The sequence below is a fragment of the Ascaphus truei genome, chromosome 13, assembly GCF_040206685.1.
Source record: "Ascaphus truei isolate aAscTru1 chromosome 13, aAscTru1.hap1, whole genome shotgun sequence".
Taxonomy (NCBI): Eukaryota; Metazoa; Chordata; class Amphibia; order Anura; family Ascaphidae; genus Ascaphus; species Ascaphus truei.
The window spans coordinates 4784662-4810045 of NC_134495.1; the positions used below are offsets into that span (position 1 = coordinate 4784662).

Below are 25384 nucleotides of genomic sequence, written 5' to 3' on the forward strand. Positions count from 1 at the left end.
TCTTCTTCATGTGTACGGTGTCAGTTTGTCATTTCCATGAAGAAGAGAACTATGAGGCTTTTGAAATTACTATACATTATTACACATGTGAAAAAAAAACTGTCCGGTTGGTCCATTAAAAGGTATGACAGCTCTGTATTTTCTAGGACTAATATGATTAGTAGAATTTTGAACTACAGTGGGGATATATATATATATATATATATAGATATATATATCTATATATATATATACACATACATATACACACACACACACACACACATCTTGTAAGCTCTTCAGGGCAGGGACTCCTTTTCTCAATGTTTACTTTTGTCTGTAGCGTTTATTTCTACTATGTCTCCTATTACTTTGTTACTGCTGAGAAGCGCTATGAACATGGATGGTGCTATACAAATAAGGATACACACACACACACACACACACACACACACCCCTCGGTTATCCAACGGAATCCGTTCTGGAAGTAGCGTTGGATAGTGAAACCGCTGTAAAGTGAGTCCCATGTTAATCAGTGGCGGTGAGCGTCGGATAACGCATTCAGGCGTCGGATAACAGCCCACAGTGTTACGTTGGATACGCCATTCGTAAAGTGAAATGTTGGATAACGAGGACTGCCTGTACACTCACACACACACACACGGAAGGGTGAAAGGTTTTTCCCATGGAGCATTATCTGCTTCTCTTACTGAGGTCATAACATTTCTGCTAAAATATTTTGAAAGTGACGATAATAAACCTATGATGAATATTGTAGGAAATATTAGAAAGATATTTCATTCATTTTATTAACACTGCAGTGTTTTCCATCTCACACCCATGTGTAGGAGGCGCCAGGGTACAGTATATGCCATGTTAGGGCTGTGTGTCAGGCTCCCGAAATGTGTCTCTCAGCGCAAAGAATTTACTTTCATCTGCAGCAACTGTATGAATCTTAAGCAACTGTCTTACTGTATGTGGGTTAGAAGGTCTTACTGTATGTGGGTTAGGTCTTACTGTATGTGGGTTAGAAGGTCTTACTGTATGTGGGTTAGAAGGTCTTACTGTATGTGGGTTAGAAGGTCTTACTGTCTGTGGGTTAGAAGGTCTTACTGTCTGTGGGTTAGAAGGTCTTACTGTCTGTGGGTTAGAAGGTCTTACTGTATGTGGGTTAGAAGGTCTTACTGTATGTGGGTTAGAAGGTCTTACTGTATGTGGGTTAGAAGGTCTTACTGTATGTGGGTTAGAAGGTCTTACTGTATGTGGGTTAGAAGGTCTTACTGTCTGTGGGTTAGAAGGTCTTACTGTCTGTGGGTTAGAAGCGCTTACTGTCTGTGGGTTAGAAGGTCTTACTGTATGTGGGTTAGAAGGTCTTACTGTATGTGGGTTAGAAGGTCTTACTGTATGTGGGTTAGAAGGTCTTACTGTCTGTGGGTTAGAAGGTCTTACTGTCTGTGGGTTAGAAGCGCTTACTGTCTGTGGGTTAGAAGGTCTTACTGTATGTGGGTTAGAAGGTCTTACTGTATGTGGGTTAGAAGGTCTTACTGTCTGTGGGTTAGAAGGTCTTACTGTCTGTGGGTTAGAAGGTCTTACTGTCTGTGGGTTAGAAGGTCTTACTGTCTGTGGGTTAGAAGGTCTTACTGTCTGTGGGTTAGAAGGTCTTACTGTCTGTGGGTTAGAAGGTCTTACTGTATGTGGGTTAGAAGGTCTTATTGTCTGTGGGTTAGAAGGTCTTACTGTCTGTGGGTTAGAAGGTCTTACTGTATGTGGGTTAGAAGCGCTTACACAAAGCTACATGGTAGGGATTTCTGATGCAGAGATAAAGGTTACGTACCTACCTGCCTAATTCGATACGTCCAATCATATGTGTAGAAACGCGCAGATTTTACGAGGGTTGACTTAAATTACATGTTTTTTAGCAACATTTTTGCGAAAGTTCACATTGCTCAGAATTTGGTCACTTTGCCAAAATGTAGCAAATATAGCACTTTATAAAAAGGACCATGTGGCCTTGTACATTGACCTTTAATGCTTGGTGATTTTTCACTGACAAAAACGGCAAATTTCACTTGCAAATGTATACAAATCTGCATATTCTAGCTACTCCCGGCCCCTTCTACAGCTGCCCCCCCTCCCCCGGCGCCTTCTACAGCTCACCCCGGCACCTTTTACCGCCCCCCCCTCCCCCGGCTCCTTCTACAGCTCCCTCCTCCCCCCCGGCGCCTTCTACAGCTGCCCCCGGCGCCTTCTACAGCTGCCCCCCCGGCGCCTTTTACCGCCCCCCCCCTGCGCCTTCTACAGCTGCCCCCCAACCCCCACCGCCTTCTACAGCTGCCCCCCCATCCCCCACCGCCTTCTACAGCTGCCCCCCCCCCACCCCACCGCCTTCTACAGCTACTTCTCAATGCTGCAACGCATGATGGGGCCCAGGAAGTGAAAACGAATCTAACACATTGACACTTGGGCTAATTTAATTAAGACTGACGCATTAATGAGGATCTGTCTGAAAATGGCTACTTTGGTCTTTATTGAATTAGCCCCTTAGGATGTGCAAACGTGAAGAACTGCTGGAAACTGCCATGTCAATTTGCCATCTCCAGCAGAGAAAGGGTTACAGATTTCGCATGTTACACTTTGGGGTAATGCTGCAGAGAATAATAATTATTGCTCTCCCATGGAGGGGCGGGGGGGGGGGCTTAAGTGCTAAAAGCCTTCACTGGAACACCTTCTGCTTTGGCTGCTCTCACGCATGGCTGGATGCTCGAGCTGCCATGCTACTGAAGATATGAAGCCGTAATCCACGCGAGTCCTAAAAACATATTTCATGTAGTTCACGGCAGAGCCCCCATCACCAAAACCGGCTGAGAAGGTTTTGGGACAGACAGCACCACAATAATTTGCTCTGCAGATTTGGGCTAAGATAGATTCAGAAGAGGTTTCAATTGTGCAATATTTGTCAGTACTCTGCTATATTTATTAAAATACAAGATGAATACTCAATATGTTGCTTATGTCCTTCGATTTCGTCAGATTTCGTATGACTCTCGTGCTGTTTTTACATTGTATGTCGTTTTAAAGATGCGTTGATAAAGAATATTTTGGACATTAGAGTGTTCCCATCTACCTGTTCTTGCAGTATGGTTCTGGGGGTAAGAAGCCCCCCCTAGGATGAAGGTTGTGTCCCAATGTAGGAAAGCCTACGGGTGTTTCATCAACCTCATGTGACTTGGTATTAAGAATGGGAGCCCTTTGCTTTGGGAGATAAGGGGGGATATTCCAGTAGCTGCGAGACGTGCATATCCGTGAGGAACGAGACCCTTTTGCTCAGATACGAAGGTTCCCGTATTCTCGCGTGCGGATTTAGAAGCGGTTTCATTCCGGCTCTTCAAATCCGAGCGGTAGGACAAGAATGTCTCAAACTCGTAATCTTTGCCAACTCGCTGGAATTGTAGTATTACATCTAACAGGCAAAACCGCTTCAAATAACGCACAGCTTTTGTATGTCCAGATTATATGCAGAATTGCATCATTAGGCCTCGTTCAGGGTGCAGGTTTAAAGTGAACTGTGGTTGTCAGGGTAGCAGCTGCCCTGTCTCCGAAGTACAGAGTTGACGCTGGCTACAGTTTCAATAAACAAAAAATTAGTTTTTTGAAGCTGCAGCAGCGTCACTGGGACCTCGGCAGCCAATGAAATCATTCTTGAGAATGATATGACTGCAACTTGGATCCCTAACCTGCCGTCTGTAGCCCCGCCCTCTCCTCAACTCCTGAAAAAGTCTGCTGGGAGGATGAACACACATCGCCCAGCAAACTGCCGCCCTCCCGAACGCCCGCCCTCCAACTCCTGCCTCTGGCACCCTGAACGAGGCCTTAGAAGCCACACGGCCTATTGCAGGTTTGCTGAGCATACACTTAATTAATATTCCTAATTAACTATTCTATTTTCATTTCTGCCCACCTCATGATGTACTTTGCCTTTTTACGCAATAACGCAATTTTTATTCGGCTTTAATACTTCTGTAGCTAAGAATGTCCAAATATTGAGAATATATGTACAGTATATATAATTTTTATATAGTATATTGCAGGTAGCAGATTACTCATGAAGAAGCTACAAAGCCCATCTTTAGACATCATTAACAGTATGCAAGCTCCGTTTAAACGTAAAAACAAAAAGAAGATTGCTATTTCAGTTCATAGTGTTAAAGTTATTCTTTAATGTTATTGGTGATGGAAGCACTTTCTTTAAATGGAATGTCATATTTTGGGGCCACAGGGGTGGAAATAACTAATTACTTAAATGACCTATTTCAGTTTGATTGTCATGTTAATTCTTTTGGGACAGAATTTAGGACTCAATATGAATGTTAATTTAAGGTATTTTTTTCAAAATATGAAGCACTTTATGTTGTGGAAAATAGGATTTTTTCTTAAAATAAATAAATAAACTTGTTTAGAAAAATATAATACGCATGCCAATTCTTTTAAGCAATATTCATTGAATAATATTGAAATGTAGCATTTGTTTTTACCCCTTTTTGGTGGTGTTGGTTGGGCCGCTATTAATTCCCCCTTCAAAACCAAATACACTCTGGTGGATCGGCTATTTAAACACGCAGAATGTTAACAGACGCGATTTCTGTTACAGAATACGTCTTAGTTGTCCATTTTTTCCCCGCCACGACTTAAGCCCTCGTCAAACTTGCAACTACTAGAATATCCCCCAAAGAAACCAAAGACCCAATTTCATGGAAAAATAAATAAATCATTACTTATTGGATGTTATAGTTCGTCCCCATATGTATTTCGGCAGTAAGGGTGGGATGCTCGTCCTGCTGGAAGAGCTGCACCTGGCTCAGGCACTCTGCACCTTTATGCACACACCTTTCCAGGGTGTGCATATTGCGTTAGGAATCGGTATGGTGATTTAACTGAAGACTGAATCCGGGAATAAATAAATCCACCCCAACTCTACTACTGATTGGAGAGCTGCAGGCACTTTTCTGGTTAATTATTGTATGTATGTCATTATTTATATAGCGACAAAATTGTACTAAGCGCTTCACAAAGAATACAGTACAAGGAATTATAATAATACAATAAATCGCAGCAAAATCAGACAATAGGAAAGGAAATCCCTGCCCCGAAGAGCTTACAATCTAAGTGGTATGATGGGAGCGTTACAGAGACAGCAGGTGAGGGAGTAAGTGCTGTAGATGACAGTGCTTGGCCACAATGGGTGGTAGGAGTGACTGAGCGTGTGGGACAGTAACATTGAGTACAGGGTCTTGGGATGCTTGACTTGTGGGGCGAGTTTTAAGGTTAGTCAGTATCAAAATCAGATGGGTTAACACCATTAGCTGGGTCAGAGGCGTGGGTGAGAGCAGGGAGGCGTGGGTGAGAGCAGGGAGGCATGGGTGAGAGCAGGGAGGCGTGGGTGAGAGCAGGGAGGCGTGGGTGAGAGCAGGTGTGTATATGGCTGGGTACAGGATTAGGGGAGATCCCCAGCAGCAGGAAGGAGTAGATAAAGGATTTGTGGGGTGCTTTTTATTGAGGGATAAAGAAGTTGTTGGGAGAGAGGTGTATAAATAATGGCGCAGTGTATGGGCACAGGCATGGGGTGACTTCAATACTCTAAAGAGATTAATTTGACTAATAATTAAAGGGAGGGGTCAGCATATTCTACTCAGACATACCAAGGACTTGATAATTAGATTTAAGTTCAGTTGCAATTACAGTACTTTGAAAGCGTGCTGCTTTCTCACCTAAACTCAAGGGATGAGACTGCCAAAAAGCTATAGGAAAATAGGCAAGATGGGTTTACATGTCAGACTAGGTTGGGTGGAGATTAGACATGAAGGGCAGGGCCGCCAACAGGGGGGGACAAAGGGTACTGGCGTCCCGGGACCCGTGAGTCAGGACGCCAGCTAATTTTTTTTTTAAATGGCCCTGATTCCCCGTACGCATGCGCAGAGCTGAGTTCCCGGCGCGAATGCGCAGGGCAAGCAGGGTGTCCGGCCTGCTGCCTGTGGGCCCTCTCCCCCGCTAGCAACGTGGGACGGAGGGGAAGTGCCAACCCAGCTTCCCCTGCACGCGCCTCCTGCCCCAGACCGCCAGTCTCGCCCCACCCCCAGCCGCTAACTTCCCGCACGGTCCCCGAGCCCACCTCCCATGCCCCCCTCCCCCGAAACCCACCTCCCGCCCCAGGCAGCTGTCGCAGGGATATCACTGGCAGGGGGGGGGGGGGAAGAGAAGCATCTGGTGGCAAGGAAGCAGCACCCACCCGGTCAAGGTAAGTCACCCACCCCACCCAGTCACTGTCACCCACCCACTCAACCCACCCACTCGGTCAAGGTAAGTCACCCACCCCACCCAGTCACTGTCACCCACCCAGTCACTCAACCCACCCAGACAGGCAGTCACCTGTCTTTTGTTGAAAATATACAAAATAAACAGGTTGCATGGTGATGTTTTTGTCTGTATCACAAAAAGAAAACAGTTAAGTAAAAGTTGCGTGCTAAAAAATATTTTTTCGTGGTAGGTGCGCTATGAGTTTGGGGGAGCGGGGGGGCCCTGCTCCTTTCATTTGTCCCGGGCCCCATGATTTCTGTTGGCGGCACTGACGAAGGGCAAAATAAAGGGATGTGGACATCCTATTATAATATGTACATCGGGTAAGTCAACGTTTAACACTGCCCACATTTGAAGGTGACACACATTTTAAAATATTAACACTTGGGCAAGCAAGTGTTAAAAACCACTGGCCCCTGAAGCATGAAATCCTTTGGCCACACCCGTGTCAGCCCGAACAGGTCAATAGAAGTCTCCCTGCTTATTAGCTGCTATAGCTGAAGCCTGCAAGTCTTGGGTTACAGGCGCGGCGGGTCAGTGCTACTGTATATATGTGTACTGTTACTATGTATTCTACTGAGAGTGGCGCAGTGAGTATAAAAGACACTGACTGGCACTGAGAGTTTGAGGCAGGGGTTCAATTCCCGGTGTCGGTTCCTTGTGACCTTGGGCAAGTCACTTTATCTCCCTGTGCATCAGGCACCAAAAAACATAGATTCTAAGCTCCACGGGGACCTGTGCCTGCAAAATGTCTCTGTAAAGCGCTACGTATAACTAGCAGCGCTGTACAAAAACATGCTATTATTATTATGACAGGAAGTGAACGCAGTGTGGAACAAAAAGCACGTCCAGAGGGTCCTCGTTTATCCACCAGAATCCGTCCTGCAAACCGCCGCCGGATTGCGGATTCAATGTTAATACGCGGCGGTGAGCGTCGGATAATCCATTCCGACATCGGATAATGCGTTCACCGGGAATGCATTATCTGGGATTAGCCGTTTGCCGGATAACAGGCCGCCATATACTGTAGCAAGGACCACCTGTAGTCATAATAAAATGCCAGGGTGCTTAGGATGTGCGGGGCCCAAGGCGGCACGCTGGCAGCGGGGGCTTCTCTGGTGGAAGCGGTGGGGGGGGACTTAGAAGTGCGGCCCTCCTGCCGCATTGCGATGCCAATGCAACATGTGATGTCGCGTTGCTACGACAACGGCATGCTTCAGGAGGGGGGTTGCTCTGGGGGAAGGTAAGACCCCCCATCGTCCCACACACTTTGGGGTGAGTGGCGGTCCAGAGACTCCGCACTCCCTCCTCCCGGGCGGAAGTTGGATCCCGGCAGGAAGAGGGAGTTCGGTGCTCCCCGAAGGCGATATGTATAATTTAGGAGAATGGTAGGGATTAAGTACAGATTCATCAAGCGCCAGTACGGATTAGCGCAACCGTTCCGGCGTTAACTGCCATTCAAGTAAAAGGGAATTAACGCGGTATGAGATAAGCGAATTTGCCCCGCGTTCTGAACATGGAAGGCTGCTTTTTGGGGTACGCAATGTTGTGGTTTCTCCGTGGGTATGCGTCCCATCTCCCGGCGATATCATGCACCGGTTTTCAACAAACTACAGCACAACAACTCGACTTGAGACTTCCCTTCCAGCTTTCCCCGTCGCTGGCACGCGTGCGATGTCGGATTATGTGATGAGCCGCTTGGCATATCATTATTGGGCAAGGTTAAAAATGGCTGGGTGTCTGCTTTGATTAATTGCCTGCAAAATAATAACGATTTTGTGTTCAGATTATTTATTTGCTGCTCTGGGAGTCGGACTCCCAGGAGTGGACGTTAAAATGCAAATGGGTCCGCGTGTTGTATGAGGAAACCCGATCGCCGCGCACGCCGAAAAAACCCACAATGCGTATATCAAGCGGGGATAATGTGGCAGGGAGCGCACTGCAGCGCAAATCATCACCGGCAGCGACTTTAACCAATGTTACAGTGCTCATATCAGGACCGGCCAACACCAGTCCTCAAGGGCCACCAACAGGCCAGGTCTTAAGGATACCCCTTCTTCAGCCCAGTGGCTCAATCAGTGGCTCAGTCAACGAGTGGGCCACCTGTGCTGAAGCAGGGATATCCCCAATGCCTGGCCTGTTGGTGGCCCTTATGGAGTGGAGTAGGCCACCCATGGCATACAGCATCAGAGGGGTTAAAGTTACAATCCCATTACAGATCCCTATTCCCTGTGCTGCCGGTGACCCTTTCATCTTAATGCAGCCAAACTCTTCCCCGGCACAGAGAAGATGTCTTCACAGCAGGAGATAGGAAGATTGGTGATGGAATCAAGCAAAAGCGCTTATCCATGCAACGCCTCATTGTCCACAATTATTGTCCATTTATTAATTTAAATCTGTTTAAGTCAATCTATGAAGCGGTTATAAACACATGTCTCGTCTTTCACAATATAAGAGGCCTAATTCTGCTGTCCACAGAGATATTATATTGTACCATTAGAACCTTTTTTGGTAGCAGTCCGGTTGAATGCCACATTTTCCCGTAGAAACGAGTGAACTTACAGGCGTGTCACTTCTCACTGATCTGGAATCCGTCTCATATAGTTTACTGGAGCGTCAACGCAAAGTGCGACAGGTACAATTGAACGTTAACATTTTCAAGCGAAATTCTCACATTTACCCAGCGGGGAATCTTCGCGGAAATGTGGGTTTTGCTGGAGAGAATACAAATGGATGGGAACTCTGCTAAAATACGACCCCCTCTCCTTGCCAGCTAAACCCATATTTCAGGCGGTGGAGACTTTAACTAGTTGAACCTATAAATAGTTTGATTTTTCATAAATACATTTTTTTTAAAAGGCATATTTTGCACGGTTCGCAAATTCGGCCTAAAAGTTTGCACATCTATAATGAAGTTAACTCATACCGGAACTCATTACAGCTTCTTATACGGCCATATTTATGTGCATTTGGTGTCGCAGTCCCATCTTAGCCGACAGAAGCACGAAGTTTCCATTATCTGACTCTTGATAAAGGGCCCCAATTTTTGCCCGAAACATCGAGTCTCCTTTACATTTTTCCATCGCGGGTAATGAGTTCTCTATAACAGGGGTGTGCAAATTTTTCTCCCTGAGCCCCCCTGCCTGCACTCCTGCTCGCCCCCCACCCCCCGCACGCGGGCGTCAAATGTTGCTGGGTTACCATGGCGACGTGTCGCCGAAGACCAGGTAGGAGAAGTTACAGAGGTGTCGTGCGGTTCCCCCGTCATTTAATTGAAATGCCTTGTGGGAGAGCGCGGGACCTCTGTAACAGTTTTTGTACAAAACTACATGTCCTTTCTATAAATTTTGGTGCGGACTCCTGTATATTTCATTTCTTTATTTTAGGTAGGAAGAGACTAGTTTTTGCGTCATTTTCACCTTATATACTTTACCCTTATTCTATATTGTTTTGTCTTTTTTACCCCAACTGGGACAGCTGTGGGGACCGATTTTTTCATTTTTTTTCTACATTTGAAATGTGCAATATTTCTGGTGAAAATTTGAAATGAGCCCCTGATAAATAATGCAGCAATTTTAAGCAATACGGTGTATTACTGCACACATTTCCCTGTCCTACTAAAATCAGATCCAATTATTTCCCGAATTCTTCAAACCTATATCTCCAGTAGTGCACCCTAAGACAAAGGGGAGGAGATGCATAAACAACACACACACACACACACACACACACACACACACACACACACACACACGTAACAAGCTTCCTGTAATGTTTCTACGTCTGCTGCAGATTTGCTAAACAAACATGTCTAATTTACTGGTGGATTTGTGATGCAGAAAGGAGGGGAAGTGACACACCGGAGCATCTTTGATCAATCTCATTATAATGTGTGCGTCATGCAATTGCTCCCCATATCTAATCCTTCCATTGACTCCTCGAATCCCAAGATGACGCATGTGGGGGACATTTGGAGTAAAAGCCTTGATGCACTGACGCAGAGAGAGACGCAAGATGAAAAAATGAACTATTTTGTGTCAATTTTGCACACAAAAAAAATATATACTTTACTACATAATCCCAAAAGATTTCCCTAAGAATACAGCCTGAGATTGCAGCCAATCAGGTGACATGAGCCTGGGTGTGGGGCCAAGAAGAGGAGGAAACAGCATGGAGAGGTGAGAGGAGTGTGTGCGTCTCTTGACGTGTCCCAGCTTTCACCATTGTGTCCAGTATTTTTGGAGAAGTCGCCTGGTAACCCTAAGCGAGACTCGTGGTCTCCGGAGCCGGAGTCTCTGCGAGGAGTCCGTGTTCCTGAATGGGGTACCCCGCAGTATTGTGTGACCGCTGCTTGCCCTGGGGTGGGAGACTGTTACCATGGCTACTACTTTTTGGTGCGAACATACAGGTAGTTTTTGAATGACAAGAAGTTTAATGAAAACCTGTCCCATAAATCCATCCAGAGTGTGAAGCAGGGGACCCTGGTTCAATTCCTGGTGTCGGCTCCTTGTGACCTTGGGCAAGTCACTTTATCTCCCTGTGCCTCAGGCACCAAAAACAGATTGTAAGCTCCACGGGGCAGGGACCTGTGCCTGCAAAATGTCTCTGTAAGTCGCTATGTAAAACTAGCAGCGCTATACAAGAACATGCTATTATTACTATTATTAATAATAAGCCACAGGCAGGACCCCCCTCCCTTTCTCTTACACCTCCTCGCTCCCACCCCCCTCTATTTCTCTCCCCCTTCTCACCTCTCCTTCCCCGTCCCTCTCTTGCTCACTCACTCCCCACCCACTCTTCTCCCTCAATCCCACTCCCACTTCCCCCACACTCAATTCCCAACCCATACACATTATCCCCAAGAATAATGTATATATTTTTGGGGGGGGGCGGAGGGCGGTTCCGCCGCATTCCCACAGGCGGACTTGGAAGTCGGTCCCGACTTCAGGGCGGGGGTGAGGGGCTTGCAGTGAAGGTCGGGCCGCAGCTGGGGCCGACCAGCCAACAGAGGCCGAGCACCGGGATGCAGAAGTCGGGCCCCGAACGGTGGACCCAGTTCTCCCCCCACCCCCTCCCCCTGTCAGCAAGTCTCAGCTCACCTATAAGTGGCAGATTTGTGGGATGCAGAAGGCACTAAATAATAACCCAGATTTAACCCCTTACACAGGTCACTGGTACATTTTTGTCATAGGAGGGACTGGGAGTCAAAGCGGCTTCAATAACGTACCCAGTGTCCTAAAGTCAGATGCAAATACGACCCAGTTACTTAACCTCCAGAATAATTCCCCTATTTTCATAAAGTGTACATTACAATAAGAACTGGCAGAGGAAACACTATACAGAACCGCTACCATAGTTCTCAGCTGCAAAGATGCTCTTAAAGAAGCATTTAAACCCCAGTGCCACTATGATTACACTGCTTCACTTAACTGAATTGATGAAACGCAAAATGCTCACTAAATGAATCATGAACTGCTGTGTGTGTGCGGTGCGAAGCAGTTCTCCGCTGCAAAATGGGTCACAAGAAATATGATGTGGTCACATTATGTCCATTTTGCTAAGAACTGCAACTGTGCAGCAATATTTAAATGACTCCTTAAGTCTTGCAAATGGGCAATGCTTTCATACCGTTTATGGAAATGACTCATTCAAACTGAAATCTGCAATTAGATTAAAGCAAGTTAAGCCATTTAGGGGCTATTTTCCCCAGTCATTTCTTCCCAAATTATGTATTTTGTTCCTGATTTCTTTTCTTCTAAAATGTCTGTTTTATTACTAGGCAGCAGCATAAAAAAAGCCAGTTTCCAAAGCTTGTGATGTCATGTTAGGGGAAGAAAAGAACCTGTAATTAGTTACAATGTTTTCGGGCCTAAACTCATATGGGAATTTTTTTCATGCATCAAATTGTTAGTGCTAAAAGTAGTACAATCCTTCATAACGTACGGCGTATGTTCTGTATGAAGGTCATGTGACTTTATACACACACGATACATAGTTATGTTTAAAACAGATTTCCTACGCGTGACACAATGTGGCAAACTTTATCAATACAATTTCAATTCCTTTGGGATTATGTGTATTTTTATACTTCTATTCCAACCAGCATTAAAAATAAACACAGAAGCGCACCAAGGGTCACGAAATATGTACTAAACAAGTAAAATAGTAACAAGTAAAAACTTACATATAAAATTATAGAAGTCCAGTAGCGACCAGTGCACAGGTAACCAGTTGAAACGGATTTGTAGGCGCAGGGGGTATATGCTGAGGCTCACAGATCAGGCGGCTGATGAAGCACTGAACTGTGTGAAACGCGTTGCGGAGTTCACACAGTGCACACTGGTTTCCAGACTCTTGGCTGTACAAGTTCCAGCCCTCCCACAGAGATTTGAGCCATTTCCATCTGCTCGCTCGAGTGGGATGTGGGTTGGAAATACAGAATACCGGCGATTGTGGTGGACTACTCAACACGGGTCCTGCGAGAAGCCGCAACCCGGAAGTAACAACTGAGTTTTGCTGAGCAAGTCAGCCCCAGCGCGGGACTGATCTGTGAGCCTCAGCATATACCCCCAGCACGCGGGACTGATCTGTGAGCCTCAGCATATACCCCCAGCGTTGGTATGGTGCAGAGGTCACATACATAGTAATCTAGCTTGAAACCGGTGAACAACACTAATCAGACCCAATCAATATTTATACCTGATTGGTTTAGGGGCATGCAACACACTGACTCATTAATCATACTGTGTCTCCATGTAGGGAATATGCACAGTGCATGAACAGCTAGTGCTGTTCACGGTAGGTGGGCACTGCCCCAGACTCAGCCCCCCTGTTATATAGCAGTAAAGTAAGTATCCTGCATAGTACTGCACCGACACACTTTATTCGAGCAAATACCCAGTATGTACCTGGCAGATACCTGGAATGCGCCGCTCCTCACCTCTGACAAGCCCCGTTGTGTTTGCCTTCCCAGCCTGGGTTCATGCCTGGCTGACGGGCGGCTGATCTGTTAAATGATAATGATTAGGATTTAATAGGCTGCAATGCTTCGCGTGTCTACCAGATGGCATAAATTCCTGAATTGTAATGCAGTATATATATATATACTGTGCAGTATTGCAGCCAGCGGGAATAAAATGCTTCAATCCCTGCCTGGAAAATACCTCAATGCACTCGGGCAGAAAACAGTCACAAACCTCAATACACCCGGGTATACCCGAATTCGTGGGACTAGCCGAGCTCGAATAAAGTGTGTCGCCAGTGTAGTAAGACTGTCACACTTGTAGCTGTGTGGGGAAGGAGGCAAAACATATAATGCAGTCTACTCCTATTACCCTAGACATAAATGTCTTGCACACTGGTGAGATGTACTACTTAGCTCCTTGGCGCTTGTATCGTCCTTTGCGCCGTCATATGTGGAGGAGAAGGGGAGTAGAATGCCAGGGGAGAAGTGTCCCGGTCTCAAGGCAGCAGCTACAATCGCGGGGGCGCCATCTTGGATGCGGTGACGTCACCACGTTCTGGTCACCTTTTCTCAGCATATACCCCCAGCGCGCGGGACTGATCTGTGAGCCTCAGCATATACCCCCAGCGCGCGGGACTGATCTGTGAGCCTCAGCATATACCCCCAGCGCGCGGGACTGATCTGTGAGCCTCAGCATATACCCCCAGCACGCGGGACTGACCTGTGAGCCTCAGCATATACCCCCAGCGCGCAGGACTGATCTGTGAGCCTCAGCATATACCCCCAGCGCGCGGGACTGACCTGTGAGCCTCAGCATATACCCCCAGCGCGCGGGACTGATCTGTGAGCCTCAGCATATACCCCCAGCACGCGGGACTGACCTGTGAGCCTCAGCATATACCCCCAGCGCCTACAAATCCGTTTGAACTGGTTACCAGTGCACTGTCCGCTACTGGACTTATATAATTTTATATGTAAGTTTTTACTTGTTACTATTTTACTTGTTTAGTACATATTTCTTGACCCGTGGTGCGCGTCTGTGTTTATTTTTCATTAACATCTGACGTCGGAGCCTTCCTACGACGGTTATCGGTGGAGGAGGGGCGCCTTCACATCACAGCAGCAGCAAGAGGGGAGATCTGATCTACTTCAAGATCCCTTTTAGGAAGCATGAGCGCGGTTTGATTCTTTCATCCAACCAGTATTAGTAAATGGTTTTTTTTGCACCTAAGACGCACAATAACTAACATAAGGTTAGAACACAAGCGCAGACAAGCACAATTTAATTTAAGATAGTTGTGCTTCAAATTTACACCAAAAATGCCATTTGTGGCACTTTCTACAGCACAGAAGCCTTTCTTTGGTTAAAAATCATGCAGCTATTTGAAATTGCCCTGGACAATGGCAAATCACATTTTGCAGCAATTACTTGACTTGCCTACAAGTTTATAGATCATACCCTAAATATCAATAAACACTTGCGGTGGTCTGTGTGTAGATCGAGTGTTATTTCATTGTAATATTGCTGAATGGGATGCATGGGAAACTGTGCTTTTCAGTGTGAGTTGCAGAACAAATGCTACATTTCACCTCAAAGAGATCCAATATTTTCAGCACCATATGTAAAATATTCTATGTTTGTGTACGTTCCCAAAATAGATATTTTCACACAAGAACTACCCAAATGCTTCCGTTCGGGGTATCATGAAAGGTTCTCTCCTTTTTTTTGCAGGTTGTGTGGCTGTCGTAACAATGCAGTCATTGAAAAAGCACGGCTAATTGAAGTATATGATCCTGATTATTAATGCATGGTGTATGTCGCTTTGATATAAACTCAAGTGTGGAAACATTCTGTGCATCCATCTGCTTTATTATTCCAGTCCTGCACACAAAACAAACATTCAGGGCTGCCATCCAGAATTTTGACAACGACGCATTTAAATCTCTTTTGGGTAAGAACTCAGCTAACGCGGACATGATTGTATCACAAACGCACTATAAGTGATTGTCACGGTTTTATTACCCGTTTCGCAAGTGTACAGTCACGCGACAGTGATGTGGTTTGTAATATTTTAGGGTTGTCTTTATCTGTGATACCTTTCAGGGCAATCAACAGAGTGAGAGATCCGGCACAATGTTCCCGGGTCTGGAGGCTCCGGGCGGCCCAGCTTGTTGATGCCGGATATTTGGGCCGCGTGCTCTGCGGGGCACATGCTCCGCTCCTAGGCCCTCCTTAACCCCCTCTCCCTCCCTCCCTCCCTCCGCTAGGGCTGCTGGAAGTTCAGCTCACCCCAGTAGTTAGGCAAAACTTCCACATCCGACCAGAAAGGCCTCCGTGTGCAGAGCTGAGCTCCCCTCTACTGTGAAGCCTTCCCTGACTAATGCCCCCCAGCTGGGTAAGATTAAGCATCCCCCACCCCCTTCCATCGCTCAGATACTTGGGGCCTGGTTCACCACTGTCCTGGGCCCCAGAATTGCTGTTGGCGAACCCGATACTCACTTACATAGATAAGGTTGGAAAAAAAGACAGCTGTCCATCGAGTCCAACCTATGTTAAATTTAGTAGGCCGAGATACGCATCCTATATTAATATTGAGCCATTGGAAGGCAAACAAAAAAAAACCACAAACATTTGCCAATTGTGTCTTATAAAGAAAATAATAAATTCCATCCTGACTCCAGTAACGGCAATCAGATTACCCCTGGATCAACATCACGGGCGGATTTCCCTTTAGGCCTCGGACGGCAACATTTTCGGGTAGCAAATTTCCCTTCGCCCGCCCCCATATACAGAGGCCCCGCTTTCTCCCCCCCCCCCCCCCCAGATTGCTGGGAGAGATCGTGGGGCCTGTTCTTACCTTCAGCGTCAAATAACGTTGCGACGTCACAATGCATTGCTTTGCCACGGCAACGTGATGTAATGGCGTCATTGCCATGGTAACGTGATGGCAGCAAAGAAGGAGCACACCACCAGGTAACTGCCAAAGGGCGGCAGTTTTCTAAATCTACCACTGATCAACATCCTTCCTGTGTTTAATTTATTTGGTATATCCCTGTATACCTGTCGGCTCTAAAAAGATGTCCAACCTTTTTTTGAACATATCTATTGTATCTGCCATCACAGTCTCCACGGGCAATGAATTCCACATTACAGTAAGGGCAGTTACAAAGAACCCTTTCCTTTGCTGCTCTTTGAATCTCCTTTCCTCCAATCCCAAGAGATGACCTTGTGTCATTTCTCCTGTCCCTGTATGGACCTTGAACATATTTGTAAATAGTTACATCCCCTCTAAGGCTGCGCTTATAGTGCCGGCAACGAGATGTCGAGGCAAAACAAATGCATTGCCGCTGTCGCGTGCACTTATAGTAAGCGCGATGCAACGGAGCGATGGATTGGTCGCGATCGCTGGAAGTCATCTCTATTTGATTTTCCAGCGACCGTCGCCGGCACTATCAGCGCAGCCTTAGACACCTCTTTTGTAATAGAAACAGACCTAATTTCGCTCGCCTTTCCTCATAAGTCGGATCTTCCATCCCCTTCATTCATTTGGTGGCCCTTCTCTCTACTTTTTCCAGTTCCATAAAGTCTTTTTTATGGAGTGGTGCCCCAAACTGCGCTCCGTTTTCAAGGTGTGGTCTTACTTTAACTTATAGTTCTATACAGTTGGCGCCACTATAAGATTATTATATTTCCAGAATGCCATGCATCCTCACCAAATGTACTAAGCCTTAAGGGTCCTTGTGGTCAGGTTTTTTCCCTATGTGTAGCGGTTCCACAGGGCTATAGAAGAATAATGAATAACTCAATTCAAATGAATAAGACTGAGACCTCCAACACAAGGGAGCAGCAAGGGTGACGGCTTTCACTAACGTGTCCCAAAGTCTCCAATTCATCAGCAGGTTCATACAAATGTCACTCTGCTTTTTTTTTATTATTACTTTATCCAAAACTACCAAATCTCACTCATGTGGGCAGTTAATTTTGTTAGCTACACAGATGGCTGGTTGATCAATTATTCACATGTCAACTCTCGCTGATTTGCAGTCAGCCTCAATTTTTTTTTTCAGTTCCCGTTATCTCAATAATAAAAGTTTCCCGATTAAAATCTGCAATTTTCCATTAAATTGGTTCAAACCTCACATATCTCAGAGGTCGGTCCTTGGAAGTTCACCTCAATACACTGGGAGAAAAGTGGGCTAAACAAGAAGGGGTCTGTCCAGCCGATCTGGAACCCTGTCCCCTCGCTAGTGTGACTACCTGGAACTCCCCCCAAAAAATGGGACTCAACAGCTGCAATTAGGAGTCAAAATGCTGCAGTATAGCAAATCTCTGGCTGTGCAGCATTCCTTCCCAACTCCCCACGTAACGGTGTGTAGGATTAGTGAGCGGAAATACATTCTTTATAAAAACATGCGTAGCGAGTTATTACTGAGCTATAATTTTTAGTGCTGCATGTTATATGGTTCTCTGCTCTGTTAATGTTGAAATAAAACCATGCCCTAAAAGGCCAGTGCTGCCGATATGAGAGATGCAATAGCAGAGCTGTCGATCTCAGAGGAATAAAACCAGTGGGGTTTTGATGCAAACAGTTGCGTTTATGGGGTAATTCTATATCTGCTGATGCGGTAGTTCAGGCTGTTTTCGGACGAAACAAAATCCCCATATATTTCAATTGGATTTTCAGCCAATGGCAGATATAGAATAAGGTCCTATAAGGCAGAAACAAAATTAGGGAGACTCACTGAAAATCAGTTGACATATCTGCCCGACCATAGGTATTTAAAATTATAGAGAAAATATATACATATTCCATGTGGTGAGATATACAAAAGGATATACAGACATATATAGAATTAAAAAATAAATAAAGGCTGGTGAATATTTAAAGAGCACTGTGAATTCCTACGCTAAAAAAAAAAAGGGTACCATTGAAATCACATAATCCATCAAATATTTCACTAATAGTTACGCACTAAAAAAAAAATTCTATGAAAATATATATTTTGTAACACTTCTGTTAAACGTAAAAATGTAACAGCATTAAAAATAAAAAAACACATTAAAAAAGGAAGTCGTTTTTTAGCATACGGATACTTTGCTTCAGTGTGATGCAGGCCCCTGTGAGGCAGACAAGGGGTTACTTAAGTCTCACATACTGTAGTATCGCACCTTTAAAAAAAAAAAAAAAAACGTTCCTCGTACGAATTCTGGAGACAGGGTTTGAATATTTCCCTTGGAGCTGACCCAGTCCTTCTCAGAGTAGTAAAGCCCGCACTATATCAATAAATGACAAATTGTCCCGCTCTCTTACAATGGCAGTGCTATTTACCTATGCAGCCACCGTGCCAGATTCCTCTCTCATAAGCTTCCACTAGTATCAAGGGCTATTCATCAAAGTGTGCGTGGAGCAGAAGTGCAATGACAGGGCAAGAAAAGCAGTCCCAGATTTGTTGAATAATAAAAAAAAATCCTGTGCAAAGCAATATTTTGATTGATGGATACCCGTTGTGCTCTGTATGCATCAGTATTGCATCATGGGGGGGGGGGGGGGGCAAATGATATCGGAGATTATATCAAAAAGGGTTTGTTAAACCTAATTATATGTCATCAATGTTTCTCAACCCGATCTGCGGGGAACCCCAACCAGTATTTGGAATAGCCAATGACCAACACACTAGAATCGTGAATACATGCCTACTTAGGGCAGGGGTTCTCAACTCCAGTCCTCAAGACCCCCCCCCCCCCCCCAGCAGGTCATGATTTAAGGATATCCCAGCCTCAGCACAGGTGGGTCAATCAGTGGCTCATTCTTCAATCGAGCCACCTGTGCTGAAGCAGGGATATCCTTAAAACCTGACCTGCTGGGGGGGTCTTGAGGACTGGAGTTGAGAACCCCTGACTTAGGGGGTTATGCTTTAAAGTCTGTTCATGCCAATTGGGCACAAACGCATGGGAACTCTCTTTGGCTTGAATTGGCACTTTAGAGCATAACGCTCTTAATAATTCCCTGGGTTTCCCTAAAATCTGATGACACTGGCGTCTCCTAAGAATGGGGGCGAGAAACACTGGGGTTTACGTTTCAATGGTCACAAACTGGAGCATTTTAACTCTATCGCTTTGCCTCCATGGGGCAGATACACTGAGGTCCCAAGCGTTGTAAACCCCCCCGAACAAGTCAATGGCAGATAACGCCAAATCTAGTTGCAATATGGTGGCAGTGGTTACGGGCAGAGCTTTGAGGAGGGAGTCAGGGCAGTTTTATAATCAGATATATCAAAAATTGACACCTTTTTGCCGTGACTAAATCCGCCAGGTTTGGGTGGCGTTAACCTCTTCTCCGAAGAGAAAGGAACAGGATGAACACAATTTGTGCGCCTGTCGCTAGCGCAAAAAAAAAAATTGTGCAGGTCTGTGTTGTGGAGCCAATTGCAGCATCTTTATACCGACCCTATTGTATTGCAGGAATCGGCAACAGAGGGTTAATGAGACTATTAAATGTATTTCGTGCAGAAAAATTAGCTAATTAACAATTCACTTACAAATTACCAATCGGCACATGACTGCGCGCACACACGCCTTCACGGAAACCGTCCACATTTTAATTAAGGAACTTGAACATCAGAATGCAGTGCGACGCTGCAATCTCATGTCCAAACCCATAAGGGGTTATTCGTAAAGCTGCAATAGTGCCGTTCGGGTCACTGCTGCGCGGCAAATCCCATTGACTTTAATGGGAGTTCCGTATTTCCCCAATCGGCACTGTGGCAGTTTAATGAACAGCACCCAAAGGGCTTAACAGATCCCTGCACAGCGCTATGCAGCATGCGTCTGCACAGCGCTATGCAGCATGCGTCTGCACAGCGCTATGCAGCATGCGTCTGCACAGCGCTATGCAGCATGCGTCTGCACAGCGCTATGCAGCATGCGTCTGCACAGCGCTATGCAGCATAATGAGAGACCCATTTTGCAGCCAAGAACTCCTTAGCGCTGCCAATTAAGTCTTTAAATAAGCTTCTACTATCTTTTATTTATTTCCGCTCTAACTTATACTAACCAGTTTTTCCTGGAATAAATCGCCTTTCCGTCATCTGAATCGTATTAGCCACAAGCATTACATGCACCCACCCATTCTATAAAGGGAGACGGGAACAAAGAGCTGGGATTTCATATTAAGCAAGTGGAATTAGGACAGGTTTGGGGAAGGGTGCGAGGAGAATGAAACTACTGCAAATATTCAATTAAAAAACACACCGTGCTTTTAATAGCAGCAGCAGCCCTTCTGGGTGCAATGTTTTCTCACACACACACACAGGCTCAATACCAGATAATGGGAGGGATTGAACATTGCTTTCACATCAAATTATTTGAACGGTTCCTGAAAATGCAGAGTGAATTTCTACTACACACGACAAAGCCTTTTCAAACCTAATAATAATAATTATTATTATTATTTATATAGCGCTTTTCTCTCAATGGGACTCAAATTGCTTCACAGTTACACAATATAACAATGGCATTTCTATCATCAAGACTAGTTCATCAGACCTCATGGAATCGTGTGTGTGTATATATATATATATACACACCAACTGTAAATATTACTGTATGTTCATTTGCATGTCTTAGACAGGTCTGCAACCCTGTCTTTCCCCATTATCGCGTATATATATATATATATATATAGATAGATAGATAGAGAGAGAGAGAGAGAGAGAGATATACACATTATATATATATATATATATATATATATATATATATATATATATATATATATATATAATCTCCCCAGAGAAAGTACATGACGCTCAGCAGTCAGCCCACCCCATGCACACATATTAGAAGATATAGTATATTACCTTCAGGGTGGCAGAGTTCGAGATTGGAGCACAGGGTCCCTCTTTTGGTGCAGCACAGGGTCCCTCTGCTAGTGAGCCCCCCCCGGGATGTGTGTGTGTGCAGCACAGGGTCCCTCTGCTAGTGAGCCCCCCCGGGATGTGTGTGTGTGCAGCACAGGGTCCCTCTTTTGGTGAAGCACAGAGTCCCTCTGCTAGTGAGCCCCCCCGGGATGTGTGTGTGGAGCCCCGGGATGTGTGTGTGTGGAGCCCCGGGTTGTGTGTGTGTGGAGCCCCGGGATGTGTGTGTGTGCAGCACAGGGTCCCTCTGCTAGTGAGCCCCGGGATGTGTGTGTGTGCAGCACAGGGTCCCTCTGCTAGTGAGCCCCCCCGGGATGTGTGTGTGTGCAGCACAGGGTCCCTCTGCTAGTGAGCCCCCCCGGGATGTCTGTGTGTGTGCAGCACAGGGTCCCTCTGCTAGTGAGCCCCGGGATGTCTGTGTGTGCAGCACAGGGTCCCTCTGCTAGTGAGCCCCCCCCGGGATGTGTGTGTGTGCAGCACAGGGTCCCTCTGCTAGTGAGCCCCCCCGGGATGTCTGTGTGTGTGCAGCACAGGGTCCCTCTGCTAGTGAGCCCCCCCCGGGATGTGTGTGTGTGCAGCACAGGGTCCCCTCTGCTAGTGAGCCCCGGGATGTCTGTGTGTGCAGCACAGGGTCCCTCTGCTAGTGAGCCCCGGGATGTGTGTGTGTGCAGCACAGGGTCCCTCTGCTAGTGAGCCCCCCCGGGATGTGTGTGTGTGGAGCCCCTGGAACACAGAACAGAAAGGCAGGAGAGAGGCGAGCACCGCACTACATGTCTGTCTGCAGCTGCCGGGCTCTGCTGACAGCAGCGCCTCCTCTGCGCCCCTCCTGTGCAGCTGAGCAGGCGCTGCGCACACTGGGGCTGGGAGCAGGGGGAGATCAATACACCTCATCAATCTGCAGCTGGCTGCCAGCAGCGCTGTACTGCAGAGTCTGCCTGGTGTACAGCATACAGAGGAGTGCAGAGTACAACATATAGAGGAGTGCAGAGTACAACATGCATTTGTTCTTCCAGCTGACCCCTGCCCAAGCTGTAATGTGACCTGGGGTCAGTCAGGTGTGCCTAAAATAAATCAAATATGCTGCTGAATTGCAAAACCTAGTTTAGCTCCCCCTCCCACCCCCATAAATGCGATGGGGGATAATTAATTTATGATCATCACAAATTAGTAAGAATTATTCTGAGATGCTGCACATCTTGCTCAGTGAAACCCTCTTTGCAGTACAGCCGCAAATGACTATATCTTCCTTTTCCATCTAAATGGTGTTAATTAGACACTCATTTAATGGTGATGCACGTAATTATGACTGGTTAATTATGAATCTTTACTCCGTTATAACAGAGCGGGTTGCTTCGCGTTGCTTTTACAATGTAGTGCTGACTTCTCTGGCGGTTAAGGGGTTAATAGAAATGTTCAGGAAGAATGAGATGTTCCATCTTTTGTTTCTTGGGGACCAGCACATAGCAATGCATGGAGGGCCCCCCAACACAGAGATCAGGACATGTCTAATGATGTGAGTTCTGGGACCAGCACATAACAATGCATGGAGGGCCCCCCAACACAGAGATCAGGACGTGTCTAATGATGTGAGTTCTGGGACCAGCACATAGCAATGCATGGAGGGCCCCCCAACAACGCAGAGACCAGGACGTGTCTAATGGTGTGAGTTCTGGGACCAGCACATAGCAATGCATGGAGGGCCCCCAACAACACAGAGATCAGGACATGTCTAATGATGTGAGTTCAGGGACCAGCACATAGCAATGCATGGAGGGCCCCCCAACAATGCAGAGACCAGGACATGTCTAATGGTGTGAGTTCTGGGACCAGCACATAGCAGTGCATGGAGGGCCCCCCAACAACACAGAGACCAGGACGTGTCTAATGATGTGAGTTCAGGGACCAGCACATAGCAATGCATGGAGGGCCCCCCCAACGCAGAGAGATCAGGACATGTCTAATGATGTGAGTTCTGGGACCAGCACATAACAATGCATGGAGGGCCCCCCAACAATGCAGAGATCAGGATGTGTCTAATGATGTGAGTTCAGGGACCAGCACATAGCAATGCATGGAGGGCCCCCCAACAATGCAGAGACCAGGACGTGTCTAATGATGTGAGTTCTGGGACCAGCACATAGCAATGCATGGAGGGCCCCCCAACACAGAGATCAGGACATGTCTAATGATGTGAGTTCTGGGACCAGCACATAACAATGCATGGAGGGCCCCCCAACAATGCAGAGATCAGGATGTGTCTAATGATGTGAGTTCAGGGACTAGCACATAACAATGCATGGAGGGCCCCCCAACAATGCAGAGATCAGGATGTGTCTAATGATGTGAGTTCTGGGACCAGCACATAACAATGCATGGAGGGCCCCCCAACAACGCAGAGACCAGGAAGTGTCTAATGGTGTGAGTTCTGGGACCAGCACATAACAATGCATGGAGGGTCCCCCAACACAGAGACCAGGACATGTCTAATGATGTGAGTTCTGGGACCAGCACATAGCAATGCATGGAGGGACCCCAACAACACAGAGGTCAGGACATGTCTAATGGTGTGAGTTCTGGGACCAGCACATAACAATGCATGGAGGGCCCCCCAACAACACAGAGATCAGGACATGTCTAATGATGTGAGTTCTGGGACCAGCACATAACAGTGCATGGAGGGACCCCAACAACGCAGAGACCAGGACATGTCTAATGGTGTGAGTTCTGGGACCAGCACATAGCAATGCATGGAGGGCCCCCCAACAACACAGAGATCAGGACATGTCTAATGATGTGAGTTCTGGGACCAGCACATAGCAATGCATGGAGGGCCCCCCAACACAGAGACCAGGACATGTCTAATGATGTGAGTTCTGGGACCAGCACATAGCAATGCATGGAGGGACCCCAACAACACAGAGGTCAGGACATGTCTAATGGTGTGAGTTCTGGGACCAGCACATAGCAATGCATGGAGGGCCCCCCAACAACACAGAGATCAGGACATGTCTAATGATGTGAGTTCTGGGACCAGCACATAACAATGCATGGAGGGCCCCCCAACAACACAGAGATCAGGACATGTCTAATGATGTGAGTTCTGGGACCAGCACATAGCAATGCATGGAGGGCCCCCCAACAACACAGAGATCAGGACATGTCTAATGATGTGAGTTCTGGGACCAGCACATAGCAATGCATGGAGGGCCCCCCAACAACACAGAGATCAGGACATGTCTAATGATGTGAGTTCTGGGACCAGCACATAACAGTGCATGGAGGGCCCCCCAACAACACAGAGATCAGGACATGTCTAATGATGTGAGTTCTGGGAACAGCACATAACAATGCATGGAGGGCCCCCCAACAACGCAGAGATCATGACATGTCTAATGATGTGAGTTCTGGGACCAGCACATAGCAATGCATGGAGGGCCCCCCAACAACACAGAGGTCAGGACATGTCTAATGGTGTGAGTTCTGGGACCAGCACATAGCAATGCATGGAGGGCCCCCCAACAACGCAGAGATCAGGACGTGTCTAATGATGTGAGTTCTGGGACTAGCACATAACAATGCATGGAGGGCCCCCCAACAACGCAGAGACCAGGATGTGTCTAATGATGTGAGTTCTGGGACCAGCACATAACAATGCATGGAGGGCCCCCCAACAACGCAGAGATCAGGACATGTCTAATGATGTGAGTTCTGGGACCAGCACATAGCAATGCATGGAGTGTCCCCCAACAACGCAGAGATCAGGACATGTCTAATGATGTGAGTTCTGGGACCAGCACATAACAATGCATGGAGGGTCCCCCAACAACGCAGAGATCAGGACGTGTCTAATGATGTGAGTTCTGGGACCAGCACATAGCAATGCATGGAGGGCCCCCCAACAACACAGAGATCAGGACGTGTCTAATGACGTGAGTTCTGGGACCAGCACATAACAATGCATGGAGGGACCCCAACAACACACAAGGTCAGGACATGTCTAATGATGTGAGTTCAGGGACCAGCACATAGCAATGCATGGAGGGTCCCTGTAACAGGGGATTTATCCCTGTTCTGGAAATCTGCCTCTAATCCAGCAGTGTGGTGGTTAACTGCTGGTAGTCAATTAAGCAACACCACCTGGCTGATTAGGTTTGTTAGAAAAGCCTGCCCTTG

General features: G+C 46.6%; 1 protein-coding gene across 2 annotated transcripts in view; it reads right to left on the reverse strand.

The window, feature by feature from the left end:
* Positions 1 to 22133, reverse strand: part of RPH3A (rabphilin 3A) — a 154974-nt gene extending 132841 nt beyond the window's left edge. The window contains exon 1 of one of the 2 annotated variants that reach the window (XM_075568130.1): positions 21155 to 22133. The gene's annotated coding sequence lies outside the window, so the exon portion shown is untranslated. The remainder of the gene's footprint in view (positions 1 to 21154) is intronic. The other variant, XM_075568131.1, reaches the window with a different exon arrangement.
* Between the last annotated feature and the right edge of the window lie 3251 nt (positions 22134 to 25384).